Raw genomic sequence first — 26976 nt, forward strand, 5'->3', positions numbered from 1 at the left:
AACGAATGGAAATGCATGCATATATATATAGTATATATATATATATATATATATATATATATATATATATATATATGTAACATTATATATATAATATTATATATATATAATATTATATATATATATAATATTATATATATATATCTAACATACCTGTATAATACACCAAATAATTACACCTTAGGATGCAGTAAGAAAGTTATTCAATGACGTGCAAGCTAGAATTTGAAAAGTACGAAGGCGAAATAGTACGATAGCCACCGCTCCATCTTGATCCCCGCACTTTATTAAAATGTTATGTTTATTCAGTGTGGAAAAGATAGACTCCAGATTTAATATTTTTCCACGATCAATAAGGGTTCAGAATAATATTGCCCGACCGCAGGAGGATTATATTCAGGTCAAGATTATTCTGTTGTGTAATCACTCCCTAACACAAAACCCAGCGGTGGCCGACAGAGTATTAAAGATTGTGTATGTATTTGCATGTAAGTGATTCATGTAAAGGTTTTTGCATGAATATATACGCCTTAGTGGGTGTATATGTGCATTAATGAGCTAGTTTTGAATTGGGTTCATTTTCTTTCACGGGTGGTGACGTAACGACCCCCGCCACACACCCTTTCGGCGGTTAGCGGGGTATTATGTACATGTAGATGAAGAATGATGTTGCCATTACCAATCACAAATAAAGCTTGGCAAAGTTGGCACCGAATGTGTCACTCGGAAAGTTAAAATGAAATTTGAAATCTATTATGATCGTACGAAGGTTGCTATTTATATTTTGAGCCTTGACTACACTTAAGTGCTTTAGGAGCCATTTAAAAGCTTGACCCTTTTAACGCTAACTTTCTTCAGAATATTTTGTCATTTGATCATAACTTGTGTTGTTTACAGTGACTCGAAAATGTTGTCTCAGTGAAAAAATGGAGTTGACTCGTGAACACTTTTGTGCAATGATTTTTTACGACTTTCGACGTGGATTATCAAGACAGGAGTGCATCAATCAGTTTACATCCACTTTTGACGATGTAGCCCCATCCTTTGCCACTGTGAAACCCTGGCATAACGAATTCCATTATGGCCGCCGTTCGCTCAGCGACGAAAGTCGTGAAGGTCGTCCAAAATCAGTTGTTGTGCCAGAAAAAATTGATGCATTGCTAGAACTAGTGAAGGAAGATCATCATGTGACTTATCGCGAGAATGAGTCATCCTTGGAGTTAAAAATGACGAGGATCAATAAGATATTGCATGAACATATAGCTGTGAAAAAAATTTGTTCGCGTTGGATCCCGCATGATTTGACAAAAGCTCAAAAAGATTGTAATGTCAATTGGTGCGAAGAAATGCTCAAGAAATACATTCGCGGTGCATCTAAACTGTGCACAACATCTACTCGGGTTGCGAATCTTGGATCTATGCGTATGAGCCCGAAACAAAACAGAAATCCACTGCATGGGGCTTCCAAGACGAGCCGAATCCAACAAAAGTGATTCGTGCACGAAAGACATCGAAGCAAATGATCGCCTGTTTCTTCGAAATGACTAGACATGTGGCAACCCTACCGTTAGAGCAACGTAGAACCGTGAATTTTGAATGGTACATTAGCATTTGTTTGCCAGAAGTGCTGGGTGAAATAAGGAAAAAGAAGCGGCAACGAAGGATCATTCTTCATCATGACAATGCAAACTCTCACAGGTCGGCTGAAATAACTACCGATTTGACTGGCCAAAACGTCGAATGGATGGGTCATCCTCCGTACAGCCCTGATTTGGCTCCAAATGACTCTTTTTTATTCCCGTTCGTCAAGAAAAAATTGCGTGGCCAAAGTTTTTCAGCGCCTGAAGAAGCAGTTGATACATTCAAAAACCATGTTTTGGAGGTACCTCAATCGGAGTGGAAAAACTGTGACGAATATTTGTTCAGGTACATGCAAACAAAAGTGTAATGATTATCGTTAAGAAACAATAAAGCCATTTTAAACAATAAATTACTATACTGAAAACTGATAAGTGTTCAGTAGAAATTTAAAGGTAATGAGCCATGTCAGAAAATGCTCACAGTAGAACCCCCTCTCTCTTCATAAAGAAACAAGCCAGCCTCGTTAGCGGCTACTGATCGCCTGGATCCCCCGTGGCCAGCCAATAGGAGCCTGCCGGTCAAAAGGGGCGCGTGACGTGACCACGGTCGCAGAGTCGCCTTCGATAGAGGCCGCTAATCAAGGATCGAAGGCGCTTTGAATCGACGGACGCGGGAGGAATATTGCCGGGGGCAGGGGCATACTGAGGCCCGGCTGGTCCGGCGACATCCAGGGAGTCCTCACAAGCGCCACTGCCCGTGTCTGCATATCATCGATCCCCCCCGCCCCCCACACCCCACGTGTACGCTAGTTCCATTTGTTAGGTGTGCCGTGGGAAATGGGTCAATGGAAAACACCCTTGTTATTATTACCACGAGGTACCGTGTAAGTTCCCGCCGGCATTCAAAGGCTTTAGGATTGACTACAGTGGCGACGAAATCGTCTCTTCCGGAGACGTTTTCGAACTTTCAAAAAGCCGAAACACATTCAAATACACACACACGCACCAACCCAAAGCGCTATTCGTCTCCAAACGCGACTCCAGCACACTCTGCGGGCCATTCTTCGAAATAAATTGCCTTTTTTGATTAATGGCATCGGAGGATTCGCCACAAAGAGCAGAGGACAATCGGAGGGGTTGGGGAGGGGGGGATGGTTGGGATGGAGGGGGGTGAGGAGGGGGGGTGGGGGGGGGAGGTGGAGACAGCCAAACACATGGCGTGCCGGCGTGCTTATGCGTGAGTTGGTCGGGAGCGTGCAGTTGTTCTTTGCGTTTGTTCTTAGCGCGTGAGCAGTGCGTACGATTGAAAATTTTACTACGAATTCAAATAAGTCTGCCAAAAGCAAAGAATACAGGCACTTACTGCTACTATAAACTATACTATATTTTGCTACTACTATATTTTTATGCATATGATGCTAGTATATTTTTGATAACCATTGCGCTTTCTACACTACGAGAACAAATAAGGACAAGCAATAACAAGGAAACCCAACAAAAAAGTGCCACATGAAATGCAGCTACTGGATTATTATTATTATTAGGTAATCTACCGGTTAAGGTAGGTTTTTGGATGGACGTAATTACTGATTAAATAATTTTCGGCCCCTAGCAAAACACAACATCCTGCTCTACATCAGGTCCCTGTTCATCTCTGAATTCTTTCTACCTCCCTTCATCCCGTCCAACATCCCTATCCTGTTCCTTCCCTTTCCCCGTTTGCCTAACATTCTCCCCTCTATTACAGTCTTCAACATCCCGCTACCGGTCAAAACCCCCTTCATCCACTTTTCCTGCCTCCATAGGATTTCTCCCAACAAACCCCTCCGTTTGTTTTCCTCTCGGTCCATTTCACCTTCTCCATTCTTCTCCACACCCACATTTCAAAAGCCTCCAGTCTACGTCTATCCTCCTGCTTCAATGACCACGTTTCCGCGCCGTACATAGCTACGCTCCAAATTGAAGTTTTTACGAGTCTTTTCTTAACATCCTTACTCTAAGTCCCCGTCATCACCTCCCTCCTCCTTGTGAAAGCCTCTTTGCCTAGCGCAATTCTTCTCCTTACGTCCCTACTACTTTGACCGTGTTGGTCCAAAACACTACCGAGATACGTAAACTGTTCTTTCTACCTGCTCTAGTTTTTGCCCTCCTATTTTAATGTTAAGCTTAGCCTTTTTCTTTCTAGAAAATCGCATAACCTTTGTTTTATTAATATTGATTTTCATCCCATACCTCTCGCACTGAATTTCCAATTCACTAAGCAATGCTTGCAGCCCCTTGGCTGACTGACAAACTAAAGCTTGGTCATCAGCAAACCTAACGGATATCAGTTTTAATTACACTAATACCTGACTGGCAATTCACAAAAACATTTGATCTACACCTTTTTTCATACTTAGCCCCACCACCCCCGACTCAAGGGCACGTTGCGGGGGGATATAAGACGCTAGCCGCGAAATGAGTTCTGTAGGGGAAATGTAACTTCCATGTTCCTAAATACTTTCGCCAGTGCGGACCCATTTCCGTTTTGGTGTTTCCCTCTTGAGCAGTAGTCGCGGGGGATGGGGATGGTGCGGCGGCTAACGTACTGGCTTCCTACCGAAAATGCCTGGGTTCGTATCCTGGAGACGACAAATACTTATCAGTGATATAACGATATCCCTACTTGAGATGCTATGTTGAGAGCACTTTGGGTGAGTACGCCGTCCCTCGGATGGTACGTTAAATTGTGTGTTACCCCTTGGCGCCTTTCGTTAAGAGTAGGCTAATGCCGGGTTTCTCTCTACCCTTCCTCCTTTCCCATCCAACTCTAATGGCGCAAATGACCTGATCTGTCGGTCGCCTCCCCTGAAACTACTGCTTCTACTGTAGCCGCGATTAGTGTGATGCAAAAGAGAATGCTTCGATCTAGCAGTCCAACGGTATGTCTCTCCTTTCTGTGACAATAGCCTGTACTGCCTATGCAATTGGGGGCACTGAATTAGTTACGAGTAGTATTTCTTCCATATCGGGTACAAAACCAAAAAACGGATTTCACCAAAACGAATTTTCACGATTTGTTATTTGTTCAATCCTGCAACCAGTATTTTTTAGATGAATCCTAATACGAGGTCTGCCCAATAAATACGCGAACTGTGGCAATCTGGCGGCAGTGACGCGGACTACAGCACCGCTCATTAGCGGGGCTAGTTGCCTGAGCCGTCTGTGCTTGGCGGATCGTCGAGCTGTGAGTATGGTGCCAGTTATGTTAGTTTCTTTTGTCCTTGTCTTTAGCGTTTGTCGAAAATGGAAATTGATGAAATCACAGAGCATTGATTCAACATCAAGTTTTTGGTGACGTGCGTAAAAGTTATCAAGTAATTGAAAAAGTAAAAGGGCGTACGTAAAAGTTGTCAAGTACTGAAATACCGACAACTGTTTACGGTGATAGTGTTCGGAAGAAAACATCCATTTTCAAGTGGATTATGCGTTTTAAACAGCTTAACTGCCGAGAAATTCCAAAGGTACTTTAATCAGTGGAGAAGAAGATGGAATAAGTTCATAATGACGAATGGAGGGTACTTTCTGAAGGGGACAAAATCGACGTAGACTAAAGTTTGCAAAATAAAGTTTTTATGGCCTCAGTTCGAGTATTTAATGGACAGATCTCGTATGCTCGCCGCATGCCCTACGTCGGGTCTTACTGATGAAAGGTCATCGCAGCTTCTTTTGCCATAAGAATATAGAATGGTGGTACGTAAAATTATCAGCAAAGGAAAAATTACACGTGGAAGAGTCAACAAGGGTTACCGCCGCCCGCTGGACGGCAGAGTATTGTTGACCGCGACACTGCCCAGCGGACAGGGACACGGAATAATTTAGGATCAGAGCAACGGGAATGGTATTTATCGGCAATTTAGAGGATATTATTTTTTCCCGAATCCATAAGCATACTATTTTTATAGTCATTCGCCACTTTTCCCAGCGACTAATTGAATATATTTTCCAGAAAGATTGTCCTTCCTGATGCCAACTCTCGCAGTACGTAGGATGGAATTCCTGACAAACCAAAGGGCAAACCATATCGGTATTGTATGACTGGCACCGATTAATGGATGCACAAACAGCAGAGCTAACATTCAATGATGCCACCCAGTTGCGCGAAATGCTACGTACATCATGATTCTCCAAGTCAACATGTCACAATCGCGCCGTAAACCGTCGACTTTCCTCATTTAATCGCCTTTCATGTCACTGAGAGCGTCCTCTCCTTTGTCGGCCGTCAGGTGCCCTGCCCCTCCCCCCTTCCCCCGCTCCCGGTGCCCCCCTGGCAAGTGCGAGCAGATGCCCCCTTCGCAAGAGAGGATCGAGGGGAGGGAGGGCGAATTTTTAATGAGAGGGAAGATGGGCTGCCCCCCGGGTGCGGTCGGCCTCGGGGTGCCGTGCACTCGTCCCGCGCTCGTCCCCTTGCTGTGGCTCGCGAGGGGGGTGCCAACGAACGGGAGGGTGGCACGGGAAGGAGGCGGACAAACGTGACTTTTCACTGCGCCACTATTTAAAAGACTCCCACGAGAGTCCGTCCGCGCCGGAGGGTTGGCTCGGCTGCGGATGGTGCGAGGGATGTGGGTGCAACGGAGGGGGTGGTCAGGGGTGGGGATCGCTCGCGTTTAAGTTAGATTGCCGAGCTGATAGATTAAAGTATTCGTTTTCCTCGCGCACTATTCGCGACAACAACAAAAGGGGGAACAGCTAAGAAAATAATAGGTACGCGCTGTCGTAAATAGGGGTTTGTAAGATTAAATTCCCAGAAAACACTAAACATGTCTAGCCTCCTAGCACCCCTCCCCCCCGCCGTGCGCCCTTGTGCCAGGTGGGGTGCAGGGTGTGAATTCGTATAAAGTCTGTGGGATTTGTGAATTGTCCGTCCGGAATACGTAGAATACTCAGCGGTAATGAGTGTCTGAATTCCATGTGTGCCTGCCCTCTATTGACGTATTTCCATATCCTCTTTGTGTAGGCATAGGAATTTCTGATTACGATGTAACACTCGTAATATACTCATTTGTAGGCATGTTGCATCATTGGCGTGCGGTCGTTCCCTTTCCACTCGGTTTTTAGCGGATCGCGGGGTGGATCGTAGAATACCTGGCGACCTACCACCCCCTGCCACACATCCTTGCATGGCTTGCGGGGTATGATGTAGATGTTACTGCGACGGAAAGTGTCTCACGCATCTCGCCGCACGTTGACGGAGGGAGTGGGTGACGAAGGGGTCGTCACCTCGGTGCTCGGAGCACCACACTCAAAATGGAACGCACCCAAGCTAAATCGTCCAGCAAAAAGGCAAGTAAATACTATGCCCACATACCAAAAGAAGGATTATCAATGCATCTTGAAATTTCCGAATAGCCAGGCCTAAATCAAATACCATTTACACTCTCATACCATTTCTAACATTAGATATCTTTTAAACAACTCATTATTCCCTAACGACGAAATACTTTATGAATTACTGACAATGGTCAACATCATACACATTATTTGAAATAAAAACCTAAAAAAAAAAACATCTTATGAAATTCATCTTGATCGTTTACCTCACCCTTCCCCACGAGTTGACATAATAAGATACTTGTATTTGATATTTTGCTATTTTATAATTGATATTTTGGTACCCTGTAAGACACTGCTACGGTGTGTGGCAGGGGATAAATATACACCAGAACAATTTTGACCCGAATATGACCCTACTGCAGTTGGACGATGTTATTATGATCCCCTATCGTTCGTGGGAAAATGATATCTTAAATCTATCTGTTCTACATTTGTAGAGCAACATTACCCTCTACATTCTCTCTGCTCTAATTTTATACACATGATCTCTTCTACCGTAGTACGATGGAGGTAATAATACATTTTCAGCATCACTGCTAAAGAGACGTTCTTCCAGTTTATGCAGGCTCCGTGAGTTATTCCCAGCCTAGCTGCTCTAATATTTTGGATACGCTAAAAAGTTTATCATAACAACGTTTTACAAATCTAACTCCTCCACGCTACACGCGATCAAATTCAGCAATCAATCCAACTTCGTGAGGACCCCATGTAATGTGATTGCAGCACATTCTAAATGAGGCCTAAGGCACGACAAATAACAATTCTCTTTGACCTTTTCATCACAATTACCCAGTACTCTTCTAATAAATTCACATCTTTTGTTAGCTTGACCACATATTCCCCATATGCGTTTCACCCAGGAGAGGTCGTGCGCTAGGGTATCCCGTCTAATCATTGAATTGAGTCTACACATTCTATTTCGGTGTTACCGATGCAGTAGGCATGGGATAACGAATGGGTGTACTGAAAAAAGAACTATGTTTATTTCTGCACTGTGTCGCCCAATGAAGGAACATGAAAATATCCATTTATCTAATCATCCATATACCTTCCTAGTACACGAGAATCGCCTTTGGAATGAGACAACCCGAAGAGGGATGGCGGAGAGTTTGATTTGAGAGGTGTTGGAAAGGGTGGAGGATCAGGGAAGGCATTTCTAGTGGGTTTAATGGGTTCGGCATGTTGACCCGAACAGCAGGTCTCCTGTTGGAATTTCTCCCGTATACTCTCTGCACGTCCGTCTACTTTCTCGTTATTGAAACAGAAGCCGTGTGAACCTATTATATCGTATTTTCTACACGTTTATCTATTAGATAGAAGTTAAATTGCTTCCTGCTATCGTGCCATAGCATCCATGAGAACAGGGCAATCGCGAAATGTCGTGAGAAATACCACAGAACGCCTACACAAGTAAGTATTAAAGAGTCTCATGCGTTGCTTGGTGGTCATTCATACGTACGGAGCGTAAATGAAGAAATACTAACTTTGTACTAGTATCCACACTAGTATTTAGTTGGATCTTTGGCTGTTGGAGTTTTGCATTCCTGCCTTTACCAAGTTTCCCGACGAAGTATGAGTCACCACATATCACGGTTTGGGAGGGTCACCAGGAAGAGAGAATGAGCGGCACCTGAACCATCTATTTTGATGTGTAAAGGTGCAAAGCGATGGAAACGATCGTCGCTCGTTTGGAGAAATATTTTTTTGAAAAGCTGCAATAATTTGAGAAGGCAAAAAACTCCGATTATCCACCTGATGAATGAGGAGAGAGTGAAGGTTTGATTTAACGAGCAACATCGGTCCAGCAGCGGCCTTTCGAGGTCGCCGGCTTCCCCCGGGGGAGTAATGGGGAGGGGATTGGTCCCTTCTCCCGATAAGGGTCGAGGAACTACGAAAAAATCACTACCCCCACCCCACCCCCTCCTAGAGGGCAGCGGCTGAAGGGGTTGGGACGCAGTGCGTTATCTTTCGTTTATTTTTTTTAATGGGAGACGTATTTAGTAGTTTGAGTGTGGTCGCGCGGAGAAGGGTTCTGGCACTTTGTTTGAACAACGAGTGTGGCAGTTTCCGCCTAATGAAAGAGCGGCCATGGGCGTAAACAAATATGTTGCGATGGGGTGTGATAAGGGGCCCCGGGGGCTGTTGATTGATACGGATTGGAGTTTAGACTTCGCCGCAGCCAAGCCGAGCGCAGAGTTCGTCGAATCACAAGGATTGAATGCGATGGTTTAGAGTACATCTCCACAAACGTAGAATAACTCTTTGCGAATAAATTCTAAAATCAATTAGATCCAGATAATTAACAGCGATACATACACGAACAGCAAATTCTATCAGATATGCCACTAGTAGGTCCAATATTATTATTAGCGCACCTGTGGACGAATGACAGTGAGTGATATCAATTATAACATTGGAGTTAGTAATGATAAAGCATTATCACTCAGCAAAAGCCATACGCTATACAATATTTTTGATTGGCACGCTTTGATCGAATTATTGCACATTCAATGGAAAACGAAGATTTTCGTTGCAGCATAATGGAGCAATAGAGAAAATAATGAAATTTGCGTAAACGAAGTTGTAATAGCATAATGCAGCTTGTTACCATGATAAAATAATATATTTCAATGTTTAAGTAAATATTTAAGTTCCAAAATGCTTTTTTTCCTTTTACAATCGGATTAAGTTCAAATGTGTAATGCAGATAATTTGATAGGGAGGATGAAAGAAACTGCGATTGGGTGCGATCCCATTACTAGCTGCCCAAAGGTGGTCAATGCAGTTGCCAGGAAACTCTTCGGTTTATTTTTCTTTTTTACAGGTTTTCTTTCCTCCCGCGCTGGTGTCTTTGACGATTGACCTCTCTTGAGGAAATTCAATCGACCCCCTTCTGAAGATCGCCAGTGATTCTGCGAAGTTGGGAATGAAGTTCAAGAAGAGATTAATTCGATGGTTTCTGGCTCAACTTTATGGAAGTTTATGTTCATGAAATGAAGAGCACAATGTATTTGTCCACTGTTCTTTGTTTTGGTACTAGTACCAGTTGCAACGCTTAGGCATCATCGGGTACAATCGTTGATACTAGAAGCACCAAGATAATGAACAGTTGAAAAATACATTGTGTTCTTCATTCCATTAAGAACTTAATTAGTCATTTGCTAAAAATTAATGCTTCATAGAAATGATTTTTAAAGTTGCCTGAGTCTACCGACTTAATTTCCAGCCAACGATGTGCAATTTTGACCATAAAATTTTGAGAAGATCGACTGCACTTGAATGAGTCCACGTTAAATTAGCATAGCTTTGAAAAAATGCAAAAATCTTAATAGTGCGAACAGCAAGAGGAAAAGGTGTTCTCAAAAACTGCAATGGCCATATTTTTTACAAAAGGTTAATTGTATATAACTATATGCATATTTCGTTGTAGTTAAAAGAAATAAGGAATCCAACCTTGAAATACCATCATTTTAACTCGGAAATTTAACACTTGAGGAGAAGCGTGAAGGGATCGCATCGGGTAGAGGGCGATGACGTCCGATTGCGCCAGAGGTCAAGCCTAGATGTCCCCGTTGCAAATTTAATTTTGGTAGATAAAATATATGCACAAGTATTATTTGCATTGGTCCACCGTCAAATATTAGTTTTAGGAACTCGCGACCCGTGCCCTAGTTCAGTTCTAAGTTACGCCTTTCGCGACAATAAATAATCTAAAACTGCACATTGCAATAAGATATTTTACTTCTGCAAACATTCCCCTCCCTTCATGATTTCCTTCCTTGGTGCTGGCTGCTAAGCATTCAATCCCTCCTCTCCACCCCGGTCTTCAAGTCTTAGTCCACATTACCAAAAAACATGCCCAGGATCCGCTTCTTCGGGATTCGCCCGACAATCTTCTTTCTCTTCTCCCTGTCAAGAGATGTGTCCAAACTGATTAGGCGTTAGGACGTGCATTCGTTTAGGTGCCTGAATGTAAGGCGCCTATGATAAGGTACCTTGAGTTTGGGTACCCAACGCAGTAGTAATGCCATCTATGTGGCTAAGAATAAAGAATAGACAGATTATGTCCGAATGTAAATATTTTGATATTTCACATAATTTGTGCAAATATTTGTGTGTAGTTGCAAAACCGCGTAATGTTTTTTTATGTGATTCTGAGTTTACTATTCCTTCGGCAGTCTTGTATTCAAGTTTTCCATTTCTTCCTTTTAATTTGGTAACATGGGCGATTTTGGTACTAGTCCCGTATTCATTTTATCTTGTCGGACTATATTTAACTCTTTATAGTGCATCTGTTTTTTTATATATTGCATTAATCATTAGGTCATGTAGTACTACATTTTAATAATTTTAAACTTTTTGTCTTACTTATATGATATTTTGCTCCAGGGTAATTTTTCGGTCATTAATCCTTGTCAGTAATTGTTTTATGCTATGCTTTGAGTCGTGTGTAGTTCATTTATATTCATGCACACTTTTCTTATTAGTGCTTCATGTTTTAAGTTACGCTTACAATTAATTTAATATTTATCCTGCAAATAGTATTAGTCGTGAATTTTTCATTTATGTTGGTTTTATTACTTTGTGGGCTTATTTAGTGAAACGGCGACTCCTTTCGCAACGGTTTGGCGAACGACCTATGATTAATCAGTTGGATTCATGCAGACAGCTATATTACTATTAATACTTAAGGTATACATTATTAATACTTAAGACATTACTAAATGCTTACACTATACAAACACAGCATTACGCAGAAAGATTACTTTCCGTAATGTTTATGTACCAAAATAAGGTTTAGCAAGCACACAAGCGAGCCATGGATGCAAGGACGAAGGCAAAGACAATGTTCTTAGACATGAAATGAAGCTACAAATATATAAATATGTTCTTGCCTCCACATTTCAAATATCTGTACCCATCAACATGATAAAATAAAGTTATTAAATGAATTAAACTATATTCATGCGGAAGGCACCAAATTTCTCTTGCCTAGAGAAAGCTCCGCCTTTTCCTACCTCGTGTCAATTAAAGCTTCGTTTTTCTGACGAGTAAAAGTGTACTCGCTCAAAGAAATAACCAATTTTATTGCGACCAACATGTATAAAACACTCCCATCATGGCGATTATTCCTCTACTAGTTGTCTCGCTTCCAGCACTTGAAATTATGGGGTCGCAATATGGCGTATTAAAAACCGTTTGACAGTAATTTTTAATACATACCTGAACACTAACACGGAATGCTAATATGTGTACATTGCTATGACAGTCTGTTAGTCCCATTTATTAGCTTCGTCCAAGACGCAAGCTTACCTCTCTATATGTAGCTCCTGTTACGTATATTAATTCCGCTTGGCAGAGGATTTCGTGTGATGACTGACCGCGGGATCCCGCGCTTGCCTCTCCCGCTTCAGAGCACCACACGTAGCCGATTGGACCGAGTCCCGTAGTTTCCAGGACTGATTTTCATTCTACGTAATATACATGTCAAAAGTCTTAAGATAAAAAACTGAGGGGGAATTCAATTTTCTGACTCCAACACGTCGAGCACCGATAAGAAAAGAGAGAAAATTTTAATTGATTATCCCACGGAGATCATCCATGAATTCGGGGAAATGTTAATTGATCAACAGTGATGATCGTACTCGTATTGAAGTTAAAATACAGTGATATGATTTTTTAAATTTTTAACGTGAATTGACCAGCGTCCCGTCACAATGGTGGACATTTGCATTAGTTAGTGAATCCACGACTGGGAGTAAAAAGGAAGGCGAGCCTTGATGAAGAATTGCTGTTTGAGCGCTGTGCCGTCAGCCGGGAGTCGGTCGACTGCACTGCCATGCGAGGAATGAAGGAAGGGAGCGAGGAAGGAATGGGGGACAGGGGTGCTCGTGAGGGGAAGATGGGTCGGAAAAGGGCCGCTGGATGGTAGGGGGGAGGGAAAAAAGGAGAATTTTGGAGGGAGGAGTGAAATAACCGAGTGACTCCCTTGTTATGTCGGAGTATTATTTTTATGGCATTCAAATACGACTTTGGAGCACTCAACAACTGCGGAGTAACGGGTTGAATTTCAAAGGAGTAGTGATCCCCATTCTATTCTCTCTTACTCTCACCACTCAGAAAAAGCAGGGCCATGGTTGAGGAGGTGTGCAACAGGAGGTCGTCGCCGGAGTCATAATCCGGAGGGAAGTATCTTCGGCACGTCCACCCCTCGCCCGCACCGCTCAACGTCCTCTCCTCGCGAGAGTGGCCACCACTACCCCTTCGTGGTCCCCATGAATTTTGCGGTTTGCCGACTTGGGCCACGAGGAGGGGCCTGTTGGGGGTGAGGATCAAAAGAAAGGCACTCGACGATCGACAAAACGGACTGCTGCGAAAATTAAAGCGGCGGCGGTTTTGCATATTTCATCTGTCTGATCATAAATCACTATATAATAATATCTCACGATGAACCTACTTTTGTGAACATCCGAATGTGCGCGCAAGTAAACAGAGAGAAAAATGGTTGTATTTTGGCAATTTCACACTATTTCATCGCAGACATGTACAAGGTGCAGGGGCATTAATTTTGAATTAACAAAATAACTTTCACCCTTTTGTTTTTCTGCACGCCGTTAGTACTCATTCATTTGTAGTTCATCTGATAATGAGAATGATTGACAATTTGGGTGAATGAATATCACCGTTATTGTCACTGGGTTTAACATCTTCGATTTACTCCAGCGTTCATCTGAATTTATTGCAGGGAAAATGGACCTTTCACGGAATCCGGAAACATTGGAGTAATGAGCAAATCAAATCTAAAAGCCTTTGCAGCGCGTTACTGCCACACTTTTATTGGTTAACACATTTTCAATGTCAGGTGAGTGAATGATAGGATTCGATAAATGGCTACTTATTAAAATAAATTCACCAGCAGCGCTCTAGCTACCAGATGCCTTTCTAACGTTCGTTATGAATCACACCAATAAAATCATATCCACTTGTCCCACAAGTTCTAAGGCTGGGTTATTTGTTACAAAGTCAATACGTACATGCGCAGTAGAAAAGTACCAATGAATTCACTGAATAAAGAGAGTAGCTCTCCCCATGTAAAAAGTAAAAGGACAAACCAATGTGAAAATTTTAGAGCAACGTGTCAGATGATCCATGCATCGAATCCTATCATTATATAGAAGAAGACTCATCGAAGAATGGCGCGTAACTCAAAAGAGGAAATCAAAAATGACACGTATGACATACATATATATATATATATATATATATATATATATATATATATATATATATAATGTATAACACTTAGCATTAGTGGACACAGACAAAATTACAGAAACTCACAAAAATAGTGAGTCTCTTTTTTTGTGTGTTTCTGTAATTTTGTCTGTGTCCACTAATGCTAAGTGTTATACATTATTATTCACGTCCGTGAGACTTTCAAAAAGTGTTATATATATATATAATATATTAATAAATGTATATTAACAAATGTCCATTTCCTTGGGGTCCCTCCGCAAGCAGTGCGATTGTGTTATTCCCATTCAATGCAATGGTGACAAACCAAGTTTTTTACGTGGTCCGCCACGACCATTCAATCACCTCCGAGTGCGTAAGCTGGGTCAGGTATGCTCTTTTATTTTTTCAGTTGTGCATAACCGTTCATTTTTTAGTATTTAAATCCAAACCCCAATCTGTACACTATTTTTGAACGTTGTTCAGGTCATTGTTTATTATTTGACAATTTGTATTGGACTGAATTTATATATCACAATGTCATTGAAAAGCTGCCTAATGTGAGATTTAACTTTTGAGTGTTTATCATTATCATAAATAAAAAAGAGAGTACAGAGTCTACAACGCTACCTTAAGGTGGGGCAGATATTACTTATGCATGAAAGCGCTCTATTACTACTCATTGTGCGCGGTTAGTGAGGAAGTACGGATTCAGTTTTGTGCATTATCGTTCATTTCACACCTTCGCAACTTGTGAATCAACTTAACGCAAGTGACTTTATCAAAGACCTTTTCAAATCAAAGAAAATCGCATCTATTTGTTTGTTCCTCACTCCAGATTGGCAGGGTATCGTGTACGAAAACCCCAACTGCGTTTCACATGATCCATCGTTTCTGAAGTCATTTTATTTGCTGAATATGAGGCTATGAGTATCGAGGAATGTCATCGATAAAAATGATATGTCTTAATAGGAGAGGGAGGTTGAGATGATTTGTCGGTATTTACCGGGTTCTTGTTTAATTCCACTTTTAAAGATAGGTGTGACGTAAGCTATTTTCCATTCTAGGGGAACTACGCCTTCCAAAATCGATTTGCTGAAAATGTTTTTTACAACGGAGCGATTTCGGGTACGAGCTCTTTAAGATCCTACTGATGCGGGAATATCCTCTGCTCTGGGGGATTTGTTTGAAGCAGTTGCTCCGTCATCCCTTTGTGTCTTCCATGTCATCCAAAATAATGTCATCCATGAAATCCAATGCCATGCCAATGTCCAATCCAATGTCATCCAATGACTGGACCTTCACTGGTGTCTTTGTGTCGTGCGTATAGATGCTGGGAAATTATTTAGAAGATTCGCTTTTGGGTGCTGTCTGTAAATACATTAGCATAGTGGTTCTCAGGGACGATGCTTTGAGGTTTCCCCTGCAAGTTTCTTGACGCATGCCCAAAAAGCCTCCTCAAGGGTCTCTAAAAGAATTTTTTTCAACTTTTCCAGGGCGCTTTGCATGATTATTTTGTTTCCTACGATGTGTTAAGTAGTTAAATTCAAATGGTATTTTTGTATCACGAAAAGAATTTTCTTTGCTGTATTTAAGCTCTTTTGACTGCATCGTTGTACCATCGTGGTTGATTGCTTTTGTGCCTTCTTTTACCAATAATATGTCTTCATAGCGTGTTTAATTACATCTAAGAAACATTTTTGGGTAGTTTTAACTATTAGAAATGCGACGTGTAAAAAAGTCAATCAAAGGAGAAGAGATTCAGAAAAAACAAAAAGAATATGCAGAGGTTCCATTTGCTAAAAATCACAGGCCAGGAATTTTAAATGGTGAATTTGTTGTTTATAACAATAGCTTAGTACCAGATATATTCACTGTCTGAAAAAATGCATGCCACGCAATGAAATGGAATACGAGTTGTAAGGAATCTACATCGCACCCTGCAAGCCCGTACCTCGCGGGTGTGTTGCAAGTATGATTTAATCTATAAGCAAATTCTATGCATAAAAAATCAATACTTAATTTTCCTTATTTTTTTATTTGCCCAAAAAATGTAAAAAAATTCAAATAATGTAACACATTATTTCATTCTAATTTTTAATACCTGCAATTTTCTAATTTTGAATAGTAACTGTAGTTATCATGTATTTCAAAGTTCACAATTTTCAAATATATAATCATCAGCTATTACGTTTATCATGAAAAACGTTTTTCAAATCAATCAACAGGAAATCACTTGATTTTCGGCAAATGACTATATTTTACTTTCAACCATGTTGTTCATGTCGTTTAAGTACAGATTGTATAAAAAAGATGCGACGGTAAACTACTTTAGGAGCGGCTGATGTGACTTTTATAGCGTTGTTAGAGTTAAAGCCATCTAAGACTACCCTTAATGCGAGGCCATTAAAAAAGTCTTCCATCCAGCCCAGGAGATTTTTACATTTCCCGTAATCTTCTTTCTAGCTTTATGAACAGCTTTCCACGAGATACTTAATCGATAGAAATCTTAAATTTTAGAATAACCGCGTCCACTGGAACATTATTTTCCCTGGAACACAAACGATTCATGAACAAAAGTTAAAAGTTGTGTCTCGGAGGATCTAGCCTTTCAGAAACCGAGCTGGTTTTCAATCAATTACTCTGGGCTATCTAGGTGCCTCATTATCAAACTTGCAAAACCATTGTTGAATTATATGCTCCATGCCCTTGCATTATATGGATATGGCGAAATAGCATGCATGTAATTACTTAGTTCCTCTCTATCGACGCTTTTAAATACATGCGTTAGATTTACCATTTTCTAAACATAGGGAACTATTTGACAAATTATTACCTTTTGAACTATGATCCCTAGAAACGGTTCCATTTTGGACACTTTTTTTAATAAATACGAGCTGGTATTTGATCTGGTCCGAAATATTTTTTTGTTTAAATACTTTTCAGTAGACTTGCTATTCCACTACGTGAAATTTTTAGTACAAACATGGGAAAGGAAAAGAGATCAAGTAAGCTATGTGAGGCTTTTAACGAGAAACTGTTGAAAACCTTTAAAAAAATAAATGGAATTAGTTGATCTTTTTAAAAAAAATAGCTTATTACTTTTTCACCTTTGTCAGTTTTGAGAAAATTATATGCTGACTTACTTTCCGAAACCCATCCGTCAGGGGAAGAAGGAACAAGGAGTGCCTTTCATTTACTTTCACATTTTCAATTGATTTATTTCTTTTGAATCCGTTCCGTGTTTTTTGACATGTTTTTTTCTTTAGAATTGTCCCCAGAAATCAAATAATAGTGAGAAATCTCATTCCGTTCATCGCTTGAAGCATCATTGCGTGTTTGTTTTCTCCTGGCGTGACATGACCTTAGCGCCTTAACGATTTTCTGACTTCCGCGTTGAACCATTCTGGCTTCGTGTTCCCTTTTATAAATTTACTTGGTATAAACTTGTTGACTGCTCAGAGTGAGTTTCTGAGGAAATTATTCCTCTTATCTACACATACATATCGACAGCCTACCCCGCAATCCGTCGAAATGACGTGTGTCAGCGGGTGATGAGGTCATCAGTAATTCTTCTTCAACTCTAATACCACTTCCACATACCCATGACACCCCGCGATTCACTGAAAGGGCGCGTGGAAGGGTGGCTACTGGACAACAATCATCAGATTTTTTCTCTGGATCTGGAAAACGCCTGATATTGCATTAAACATAAGTATTGGCACCCTTAATAGGCTCCCTTGATGAACATAATGTGATTAATATATAATAAAGCTCAGCTAAATGGCAAAACTCCTAGGAGAAAGTTGTGTGATATAGTTAGAAATTGTAACGCATAAATCGGTAACTACAGAAGACCAGCGAGAATTTTCACAGGCACTGCCTTCCAAGAGGCTCAATATTCTACCTGCGTGACAGGAAGAGAGTTACAGGGTTCGTCCGGAAAATAAGTGTACTGAGCTCAGGAAAAAAAATTAATTACACTTTTACATATCTTAAGCTAATATTCCTCAAAATAGGACCCTTGTGAGTCGATACACTTGTTCCAGCGGCGTTCCCATTCCTGGAACGCTCCCGCGAAGGCATCATCGGGAACCTCTCGAAGACCTCTTCTCTGCCCTCCACGAACATCTTGTGCCACCGAGAGATCATGTTTCTGGACATGGCTGACTCCCCGTAAGCCTGGTTAATCATCCCGACAGTTTCGGTAGACGATTTCCCAAGCTTTACCGCAAATTTGATGGAATCCAAAAACTTCGGCATCGCGTTCCGTGACGTGGGTCGAGCGTGGAGGTTCGCGTTAACAGAGCTCCTCACTACACCACAGCTCAGAGCCGACTGCCTTTTTCAGCGTCGCTTGCCAACATACCCCCCTCCAATCGCATCCCGTCAGAGCGGTGCTGGGCGCGCCTGGAGCGGCGCGCCCAGCCCAGGAGTCAATACACTTATTTTCCGGACGAACCCTGTACGTTATCAACCAAACAACGGCGGAGTTTTTCGCATCAAATGGAAGCCCCATTTGTACTGTTGAATAAGTCATATAAGAAATACGTTAGCGGCTCGCTACGCAACACGGTGCAATTCTGTCCAGTCTAGCAGCGATCCAGAGACTGTAACGGCCCGCAGACAAATGACGCGTGTCGCCTCCCACAGCCTTGTCCACCAAAAATCGCCTTACTCCTGCCTTCCACATCTGTGAAAAAAACTCATTCACCTTATTTCGAGTGCGGTGCCTGTTTTGCAACCTGAAAATATTGCTCAGCTGGTAATTGCTCAGCCTGAGTCAACTTGGTCAGTAAATCTAAATCTATCGTGAAAGCCGTCGTATTTCAGGGGACGTTGGGTCAATTAGATCGTAAAGGCATTTGAGACTTAATCGCAAAGTTAAGGAGAAAACTAAGCAATTTAGCAATCTCGAGCCCTTTTTGCAGTGAGACCTAATGGTTCCGAAAAACTGTCACGTGGTGAATGCCGTTTCCAATAATTCAGGCTAAGATAGAGTGCGCTCACCACTTTGTTCGATAATTTTAATGAACGACGAAATGTATGAAGGTTCGAAAAATTGGCCTTCGAAGGCGGAAGGAGTAATGCTCGTAATTGGCTCGGGAACTGTTTTGGGCCGCGAGGGCGGAACCGCAGTGGGGCGACCTCCGAAAAGGTCAATCACGCGCGGACACACCATCCCCACGCGAGGCCACGTGCGGCCTCGGAGAAATACAGGGGGCGCGCGTGCGGTGACGGCCGGGAGTGAATGGTCTTCGAACCGACGGTTCATTTACGCCACCAGAGACCGTTTACGTATCCACTGAAATAAACATATGCCAGCAAGTTTAGCTCAACCAAATAATGAACGGGTAAATGCATTCAACTGTCCGCCACCTGCAGTAGCGTCACTTTTTCAGTTCAAACTGAGGCCTAGCTTCTCTATTCTGTGCACCGGAATTTTTTTAAATACTGATAATATTAATATGCATGTATATATAAAATAATTATATATTATATTAATATAATATGTGTAGTTATATAAATATATATATATATATATATATATAATATTGTGTGTATATATACATATATATATATATATATATGTATTTATACATTTATATATATATATGTATTTATACATTTATATATACACATTCACACATCAGGATAGGGGGGCCGGTTATGGTTTCCCAGGAAGACCTGGTACCCGAAAAATCACTTTAGCTTGGGTGGAGCTGCAGGTGCCCAAAGTGCCTTGCCCGGGAATTGAACCCGGGACCTTCCGGTCAGCAGTCCAAAGCTCTACCCACTGGGCTACCGCGACCCACACACACACACACACACACACACATATATATATATATATATATATATATATATATATATATATATATAACACTTTTTGAAAGTCTCACGGACGTGAATAATAATGTAAAACACTTAGCACTAGTGGACACAGACACACAGACAAAAACACAGAAACACATAAAAAAGAGACTCACTATTTTTCGAATTTTCGGTGGTCGTTGCCACCTTTATCAAGGAAGAGAGGGACAGAACTGAAGGGAATACGAGGGCTGGAGCGATGGATGGAAGGGGAAAGTGTGGAGAGAATTCCGAAGGGACGGGTTTGGAGGGGCAGCGTTAGAAGGGTGGGAAAAATGTAGAAGGTGATGGGGGTGGAAGGGGGATGAAAATATTTTTGGATCAGGGTAATTAGTGCCTAATATTGAATCCTGGCCAGTTCCAGGACTCCAAGAGCCAGATGAAGGATTGCTCTAATGTTTTCAGTTTCAGAGGAGGATCAGAGGGTGGGAGGGATGCTATGATGGATACACTATAGCATTTATCAAATGGAGTGTTGTGTTCGGAGGCGTGTTTGGGGATAGGGAGCATATCAATTAAGGAAGAGTTTTTGCATGAGGCTCGGTGGTTGTTGATTCTGATATTGAGAGGTGTGGTGGTCTGCCCAATATAATAGGCAGGGCAAAGGTGGCACTTCAGAAGGTACACTACATTGCTAGTGTTTTTGTCTGTGTCCACTAGTGCTAAGTGTTATACATTATATATATATATATATATATATATATATATATAAATGTATAACACTTAGCACTAGTGGACACAGACATATATATATATATATATATATATATATATATATATATATATATATATATATATATATATATATATATATATATATGCATATGACAAGCCAAGGGGGGACAAATCCCCGTAACTCCGACCGCCTCGAAAATTGGTCAAACGATCAATTCGCCCAGCCATTTGGCAAAGCGCCATAAAGGGCATAGAAGGATAGTATTCGTATTGAGATTGATATTGTTTTGAACTATTTTTAAAAGTAAAAAGAGATAAAATAATATATAAGTATAAGAGATATAAATATATATATAAGATATATAAAATCTTATACATATTTTCATTTCTCTAGGTGCAATTAAGCCACATTAAATTGCCCGAAATGACAAGTGGAATATGTTCCTAATATTCAATGTGATGGAAATGTACATGATGGCATTTGAATTTAAATAAAATTGAAAGAGGCTCTTTAAATCACCCCCTGCCGATAAATATTAGATTTGAATAACATAAAAATACCTTGCAGTTTTAAAAATATTGATTTACATTTATTTTTTGCATGAAAGGCTATTTAAATCGCTTTCATGTTATTCCTGGATAATATAGAGTATACAACAGAAGTGAATAGGACATGAGGGGAAACTATCTCTTCATCACTCCGATTCACATTTGGCTGTTGACCTACAACCCCCTGCCACACGTCCTTGCTATGACTTGCGGGGTAATGTGTAGATGTATATTTGTTCTGTGCCCTCGACCCTCTTCCGCCGCGCCTCTCCCAACCGCGCCAATCACCAACAAACTTGCGTAATTACGAGTCACAGCCCACGCGGGTCACTTGGAATGCAATCACATGCCGCGAAGAGTGGCCATATTTGAGAAACGATGAGACGATACACTTGTATCGGATCTACATTATTAGAGCGTTTGCTTTAGTTATTAGAAGTATCAGATTGGGAATCATTAACTGAACGAAGGTTAAATTACAGAGTAAATGTCATGACAGAGTAAATATCGTGTATAAATTGGAACCATGTCTTCCATGTGATTATGTTAAATATACATCAATAACCCCCGCACCATGCGGTCAAAAGTAATGGAAATTGGACTAGAGACATCAACCGTAGAACGGACAGCTTTAAAAAAATATCGTTCTTTCTCGGACGATAAGAGGTTAGAATAACTGCATTTTTTTATTTTAAGATACCTATTGCTTAGGTATTCTCTTACCTAACTATTCTTATAGCTCTCCTAACTAGGAGCTCACCTCGCATTCTAATATAGTTATATTGCTTATTGATAAAGTGGTGGAAGTAAGCTGTTTAAAAAATATTGTAATAGTGACAACATTTATGAAACATTTGATTTTTCTAGAATATGCCTGGTGAAGAGAGTGCCACACGACCAGGTGTGGATTTTAGGGCACCATGCAGATGTAGACTTGCGGGACGTCGTCCACCGGAGGGCCTCGCGTGTACTCGGCCGCGCGTTGCGAGCCGCCATCGGGGATTGATGGCCTGTCCGCTCGCATCGATTCGCTGCCCCCATCCGGCCAGCGGACTCCGATATTCGCGGATTCCATATCCAAGGGGTTCCCAAGCGATTGCACATCGCCGAGCGAACACGACGGGAGGAAAGCAACCCCCCTCCATTGAAAATTGACCCCCCTGCCTCCCGCTCACCCTCGCCCCCCCAACGGATCGCGTGTTCAAGGGGACGCCAGGGGTGGGTGGGACGTGGGCGGCGGCGTGTGCGAGAGAGGCGCCGTTTACAATTGGGCACCGGGCGGGTGAGAGCTGCCTGCACCCCTTGGTCAAGCATGGCTGCCAACCGAGCCAAAACCAACACCACATTCGATATCACGGCAAGCAATATGTAAATTTGAAATGAATTACTACGGGAGCGTACTTCATTCAAAACTGACGGATAATTTTTTCCAAAGGGGGCAGGATAGGGAGACTCAACTGCACCCTGGCCTCGCCCGGGGCACACTCCCAATCCGTGAGCTGCATTTCTTGCCCAACTAAGGAATGCAGGAATTCCTTTCGGTATCTCAAGAATCCCGAAGTCTGCCAAGGAAAAGAATGGGCGACCGAGACTGCTGAATCCAACTTTAAGGGTGCGTGGCGCGGGACAGCAGGTTATGGCACCAGCCGTGGGCCTATGGCATGAAAGGAGGGGCTCTGAAGAGGGGTCCGAGCCGAGTATTTCCACGTCAGTGCTCCCTTATCCCCGTTTCACGTTGACCATGATTTGTGTAAGAGGGAAACGCGAATCCTTAAATCACTTTCTCTCCATTTTGAATGACATCATCCATCGACCCGGGACGGACTTCCAAGTGCATATCGCACGATTGATCATCAAATCGGTATTCCATTGAGATGAGTTTAATCAACCATCAAGCTTTTGTGTCCACGGAGGCACTTAATTTCGTAACACGCGGGACGCTTTCGGGTTTTTCGGAGTTATTTCTAATGAAAGACTCTTGTCCTCTATATTTTATTTCACTCTTGAACCAGCAATTTCAGTGGTGACTATCGAATATATATAAATGGATATACTATTTCAAGTACAGGCAGTTATAAATCGAATTTCAAAAGAAGTAGGGTATACGAATATATATATATGTATATATATATATATATATATATATATATATATATATATACATATATATATAAATTTATTTATATATATATATATATATATATCCCTCCCCGGACTACAACCTTGATGTGGTGGAAGGGCTTGTGCGTTCCGATGACCCCTAGAGCTGTGCTGGCGGGAGCAATAAAAATTGCTCCTGGTAGGGTCACCCATGCCAGATAGGTCGAAGGTTAGGAGCCAGACGAAAGGTAGTCCACGCAGTGTCTGTTCCTCAGTGAGGCGGCTGCAATGGCGTCTGACCCCAGTGGGGCGGCCAGTAAGTGATGGTGTCACGTTAAAAACACTATTGAGGAAGGCAACGGGAAACCACCTCAATTATCATTCCCAAGAAAAAATATGATGGACGAGATATTTTGAGTCCTGGCAACCACGGGGCTCGGCCCAATCGGCCGTGTGTCGTGCCCGGCAGCGGGGGACGCAAGGCTTCCGCGGTCGTCATCCCACGAAACCCTTGCAAGGGAAAACAAGCAGCAGCAGGACAGAAGAAGCAGGAGATGAAGACCAAATTAGTTAGAATAGGAACGTGGAATGTTAGGACAATGATGAGGACAGGGAAATTGGAGAATATTAAGCGAGAGATGAAAAAGCGAAAATAGATATTTTAGGTCTATGCGAGGTGACATGGAAAGATAGCGGGGATTACTGGAGTGATAAGTATAGAATAATATACAGCGGTGGGGACGAGAGCCAACGAGGGGTTGCCATAGTATTAAATGAAGAGGTAGGAAGAAGCGTAGTCAACATAGAGCAGGTAACGGATAGAATACTACTAGTGGAGATAAAAGCAGAACCGACGAACTTAGTTATTATTCAGGTATACATGCCACCGAGCAACCATAAGGAAGAAGAGGTCGATAGGATATACGATCAGTTAGAGGACATGATCGCGTGTGTTCCTGCAGGGAAACATTTGATAGTGATGGGGGATTGGAATGCGACGGTAGGCGAAGGCAGAGATGGTGATGAGGTGGGGGACTACGGTTTAGGCACGAGGAATGACCGTGGGGAGAAAGCGGTTGAGTTCTGCAGGAGACAGGGGTTAGCCATCACCAACACTTGGTTTAGACACCACAAAAGACGCAGGTATACATGGAAAATGCCAGGTGACTCAGGAAGATATCAGCTAGATTATATCCTGGTTAGACACAGGTTTAGGAACAGTGTGATAAATTCCCACAGCTTCCCGGGAGCGGATGCGGACTCAGACCACAATTTAGTTGTTATGAAATGTAGCGTACGTTTCAAAAAGATGAGGCAGGGGCGGCGAGTTAGAAAAGGGAATGTAGAAGCATTAAATGGGTTGAAAAGGAAGGAATACAAACAGGCGGTAGAGAAAATCATGGAGGATGGTAAAGGGCTTAAAACTATCGAAGAAAAATGGGAAATGATCAAGAAAGGGTTGTCTAAAGCCGCAAAAGACACTATTGGAACCGTTTACTCTAAAAGGACTAGGAAACCATGGATCACGGATGAGATGATTACAAAGATGGATGAGCGGCGAAAATGGAAGAATATAAATACAGAATTAGGCAAAATGAAGTACAAAGAATTGAACAATAAATTGAGGCGGGCAACAAATAAGGCAAAAGAAGCATGGTGGAAGACGCAGTGCGAGGATATGGAAAGTCTCCAGAGGAAGGGTGAAATCGGTGCGCTGTACAGCAAAGTTAAATCGTTATCGGGAAGTAAGAAAGGAAAAGCTATGCTAACAGTTAGAGATAAGGCGGGTAAGGTAATAGTTGACGCAGGAAAGATCCAAGAGAGATGGAAGGAGTATATAGAAGAACTGTATGGTAAAGAACTCAGACCAACAAAGTTAGACATTGAAAAAGAAAATGACGTAGAGGAGGACAGCTTAGGTTCAGGCATACTAGACCATGAGATAGAAAGGGCATTAAGCGAGATGAAACTAAATAAGGCCGTGGGGGTAGATAACATTCCCGTGGAACTTTTGAAATGCTTAGGAAAATGTTGGAGGAAGAGGCTATATGGGCTGATCCGTAGCATTTATGAGGAGGGAATCTGGCCGGAAGACTTGGTGAGAGCAGTTTTAGTTTCGATTCCGAAAAAGATAAAGGCCACGTCATGTGAGGACTATAGGACAATTAGTTTGATATCCCACGCAGCTAAAGTTGTTCTCAGGATCATAAACAAAAGGATAGAGAGTAGGGCAAATGATTACTTAGGGGATGATCAGTTTGGGATTAGGAAGGGGAGAGGTACGCGTGATGCCATTGCAGTAATGAGATTATTAATCGAGAGGAATATAGAACACAACCAGGAGGTATTTGCCTGTTTCGTAGATTTCGAAAAAGCGTTTGATAGAGTGAATTGGGAAAAACTAATGAGTGTATTGCAGAAAATAGGAATAAATTGGAGGAAAAGGAGGTTAATCCGCAACCTGTACATGTCTCAGAGTGCTCAGGTCCGGGTGGGAAACGGGGAGTCAGGATGGGCAGTGTTAGGAAGGGGTGTAAGGCAGGGTTGCCCATTATCACCGTTGCTGTTCAACCTGTATGCAGAAGAAATGATCAAAGAGGCATGGGAAGAACTGGAGGTAGGAATGAAAGTGGGCGGGGGATTCGTAAAATCAGTTAGGTTTGCTGATGACCAAGCTTTAGTTTGTCAGTCAGCCAAGGGGCTGCAAGCATTGCTGAGTGAATTGGAAATTCAGTGCGACAGGTATGGGATGAGAATCAATATTAATAAAACAAAGGTTATGCGATTTTCTAGAAAGAAAAAGGCTAAACTTAACATTAAAATAGGAAGGCAAAAACTAGAGCAGGTAGAACAGTTTACGTATCTCGGCAGTGTTTTGGACCAACACGGTCAAAGTAGTAGGGGCGTAAGGAGAAGAATTGCGCTAGGCAAAGAGGCTTTTACAAGGAGGAAGGAGTTAATGACGGGGACATTGAGTAAGGATGTTAAGAAAAGACTCGTAAAAACTTTTATATGGAGCGTAGCTATGTACGGCGCGGAAACGTGGTCATTGAAGCAGGAGGATAGACGTAGACTGGAGGCTTTTGAAATGTGGGTGTGGAGAAGAATGGAGAAGGTGAAATGGACAGAGAAGAAAACAAATGAGGAAGTACTTGGTATGGTGGGCGAAGAGAGGGGTTTGTTGGGAGAAATCCTATGGAGGCAGGAAAAGTGGATGTAGGGGGTGTTGACCGGCAGTGGGATGTTGAAGACTGTTATATAGGGGAGAATGTTAGGCAAACGAGGAAAGGGAAGGAACAGGATAGGGATGTTGGACGGGATGAAGGGAGGAAGAAAGGACTCAGAGATGAAGAGGGACCTGATATAGAGTAGGATGATGGATTTTGTGTTTTGTTAGGAATAATAAAATATTTGTTTGGTAGTTGTGTCCATCCAAAAACCTACCTTAACCGGTAGATTACCTTAAAAAAAAAAAAAAAATATATATATATATATATATATACATATATATATATAAACACGTATGTAGATTTGTAGAATATAGAGACACATAGAAAGGACACTCACAATATGTTATTTGACGTTTCGACAG

This window comes from Hetaerina americana, unplaced genomic scaffold, assembly GCF_022747635.1.
Source record: "Hetaerina americana unplaced genomic scaffold, ioHetAmer1.1.p SCAF_7, whole genome shotgun sequence".
NCBI lineage: Eukaryota > Metazoa > Arthropoda > Insecta > Odonata > Calopterygidae > Hetaerina > Hetaerina americana.